This window comes from Carlito syrichta, unplaced genomic scaffold (assembly GCF_000164805.1).
Source record: "Carlito syrichta isolate Samal-C Ts95f unplaced genomic scaffold, Tarsius_syrichta-2.0.1 Scaffold150267, whole genome shotgun sequence".
Lineage (NCBI taxonomy): Eukaryota > Metazoa > Chordata > Mammalia > Primates > Tarsiidae > Carlito > Carlito syrichta.
In genome coordinates this window covers 16,529-20,214 of record NW_007094363.1, presented here as the reverse complement: position 1 = coordinate 20,214, position 3,686 = coordinate 16,529, and positions in this window count along the sequence as shown.

Genomic DNA, 3,686 nt, shown 5'->3' with positions numbered 1-3,686 from the left:
TTTCCCACCACTGTCAATCCTTTTCTTATAGTATTACAATAGATGTTCAAGGTCCACTTATAAGTGAGAACATGTGATACTCAGATCTTTGTTTCTGAGAGAGATCCCTCAGTATTATAAACTCTAGTTCCATTCAGGTTGCTGTGAAGTTCATGATTTTGTTCTTTTTTATGACTGCATAGTATTCCATCATGTATATGTACCACATTTTTAAAATCCAGTCCTCTTTTGATGGATAGCATGGTTGGTTCCAGGTTCTTGCTATTGTGAACAATGCTGCGATAAACATACGTGTGCAAGTATCTTTTTTATAGAGTGATTTGAGTTCTTCAGGGTATATTCCCAGTAGGGAGATTGCGGGGTCATATGGGAGGTCGATATTTAGAGCTTTTAGGAATTGCCACACTTCTTTCCACAGAGGTTGCACTAGTTTACACTCCCACCAATAGTGTAGAAGTGTTCCCTTTTCACCACATCCTCTCTAGCATCTGTTATAAGTGCATAAATCTGAGGACTTTTCTGAAGTCTTTTCATCAACATTATGGAGAGACACTCGGTGGAGTCACCCAACTCTGAGACTCAGAGCACAATATCTATGTCTTGCCTAAATGGAGTTGTTAGAAGAGTCCAAAAGTTATCTGAGACTTTGAAGAAATAAATTGCATATTTATTTTTTGCTATTTGTGGTACAAATGTCATAGATAATTAACAATATAAAATATACTTATTTGCCTCAAATGTTTATCACATATGTGTATAACAGAAGATGCAGGGCTGGGTGTGGTGGCTTACATCTATAATTCCAGCACTTTGGGAGGCCGAGGTGAGAGGATTGCCTAAGACCACGGGTTCAAGACCTGCATGGGCAATTTAGCAAGACCTTATCTCTACAATAAATCAAAACAATTAGCCAGACATGGTTGTGTGTGCCTGTAGTTCCAGCTATTTGGAAGGCTGAGGCAGAAGGATCACCTGAGCCCAGCAGGTCAAGGCCGTGGTGGCCATGAGTTGGCCACTGCACTCCAGCCTGGCTGACAGAGTGAGACTCTTGACTCAAAAAAAACCAAAACAAAACAGAGGATGTAATTTGTTTTAAAATTTTAGTTTTAATTAACAAATAATTGTGCATATTCATGTGGTACATGTTTTGATAGTGTAGTAAACAGATCGGGGTAATTAGCATATTCGTTATTTCAAATATGTATCTTTTTATGTTGGGATCATTCAATATCTTCCTTCTAGCTATTTGGAGCTATATAAATATATTCTTGTTAACTAAGGTCATCCTACGGTAGTATAAAACACTAGAATTTATTCCTCCTATCTAGCTGTAATTTTGAATCCTTTAACAAATCTCTCCCCAATCCTCCCTTCCCCCACCAGTGTCTAGTATCCTCTTCTACTTGTTACTTGCGTGAAATCAACATCTTCTAGCTTCCACATATGAGTGTGAACACGCAACGTTTTACTTTCTGTTCCTGACTTCTTTCACTTAACAGACTGACTATCCTCTAGTTCCATCTGTATTGCTGTGAATGAAATAATTTTGGTCTTTTTATGATGGCTGAATAGTATTCCATTGTGTATTTGTGTATACATATGTATGTGTGTGTATACACATATATGACGTTTTCTTTACATATCTATTGTTAGACACCCAGGTTGTTTGCATTCTGTATCTTGGTTATTGTGAACGGAGCTGCCATGATCATGGGGATGCAGATGATTCTCCACTATACGAACTCACTTTCCTTTGGATAAATTCCCTGTAGTAGGGTTGCTGAATCAACTGGTGGTTCTATTTGTGGTTTTTATGAGGCCCTGCCCTAACCGTTCTTCATAGTGACTGTATTAGTTTTCATTCCCACCAATGGTATATATGAATTCCCATTTTTTTTTTTGTCTTCTTGATAGTAGCCATCCTAACTGGAGTGAGATGACACTTCATTGTGGTTTTGCTTTGCTTTGCCCTGACGATCAGTGACATTGGACATTTTTTTCAACATATATATGGAAATGGCCCATATATTTATTGAACAATTATATGATTTCTTTTGAGAAACGTCTGTTCAGATTTTAAAAATCAGATTGTTTGTTTTTTTACTATTGAGATGTTTGAGTTCCTTGTAGATTCTGGACATTAACCTCCAGTCAGAGTAGTTTGCAAACGTTTTCTTCCCTTTTGTGGATCACCCTTCCACTCTTTTTGATCGCTTCCTTTGCTGGGCAGAAGCTTTATGGTTTGATATAATCCCAGTTGTTTATCTTTGCCTTTGTTGCCTGTGCTTCTTCGGTATCTTATTCATAGGATTTTGTTCCAAACCAATGTCCCGAAGAGTTTCCCTGATGTTTTCTCCTAATAGTTTTAGGTCTTACGAGATGAAATTTAAGTGTGGATAACAAACTCTATTACTGCTTTGGGATTTTTTAAATGTCATTCATAAAAATATAAATATATATATTATATCTATGAGTCTCTAAATCCAGTTTCCATTGCAAAGTTGGTTACCTATATTTTAATTCAAGTTTGTTATATTTTCCAAAATATAATTGAATAATAGAATAGAGGTTCCTTGCTCCTTTCTCATTCTATATTATTTAAGAGAATATGTAATTTTAGAAATAAAGTGATAAAGACAATAATATGCTTGGGTTGTTTATGTCAGTTCTATAACTTCATTTTAATTAAGATAGTTTGACTAAATGATTAGCATTAGCCCAAACTGGAATTAAAATATATTACTGTTACTTATCATATATCTTACTGTGAGAAATTAATTTATTTTCTCTCAGTCTTGGTACAATTTCATCTACGTTACAGGATTGTATGAAAGAAAGTAGTAGATACCACACACAAAATGCAAAGTGCTGTTTTAGATGTATAACAATTTCTCAAAGTATAGATAGATAATAAGATCAATAGATAGGTAAGCAATATATCAATAGACAAATGCTACTTAAGGTATTTTTGAGGGAGTAGAAGTGTGGATAAGTATAAATCTTGCAAAAATGTCTTAGTTAAACAGTTGCATTTCCCCAGTTTTAAATCTCTAGTTCATTTTATTTGAAATGATAATTTAGTGGACATGCAAATTGTTGGTTTACAATTACCTTCAGTGAGTTATTAGCCAATAAAGTTTACATGATTTCCTATATCCTGCTTAGAAACTATCAAATTATTTGTCAAAATACAGGAGTCCTTTCAACAACAGATGATATTTTGAACAACATTCAAAACTGAGTGCACCAGTCCATCATATTGGAACTGTCCAAAATTGTAGCCATAACTACATGTGAATGTTTAAATAGAGATGGAAATAAATGAACATTAAACATAATTTCAGTTTTTGAACTAGTCCCAATTTAACAGATGCTTCTTTACTTGTGATGGGGCTACATTCGATACCAGGGGGCCCCAAAATAAACCTGAAATTATCTTTTGGAGAGTGGACTCCTTGTGATACAGGCTTCCCCACTAGGTAAGTGTTCTAGGAACCCATCGGCATCAATGTACCAGCTAGCATTGTTGTGAGAGGCTGTGTTGGCTTCAGTGATTTTGTTTTGGAGAGTCTTTCTGTGCCTTTGCCCATTTTGTGATGGGTGATTTACCAGCACACCTGCCTACACCCCGCTGAGTGTTCAGCAGTTTTTGACCAAAAAACGGCATGACTCCCGTGCTCCCCCCT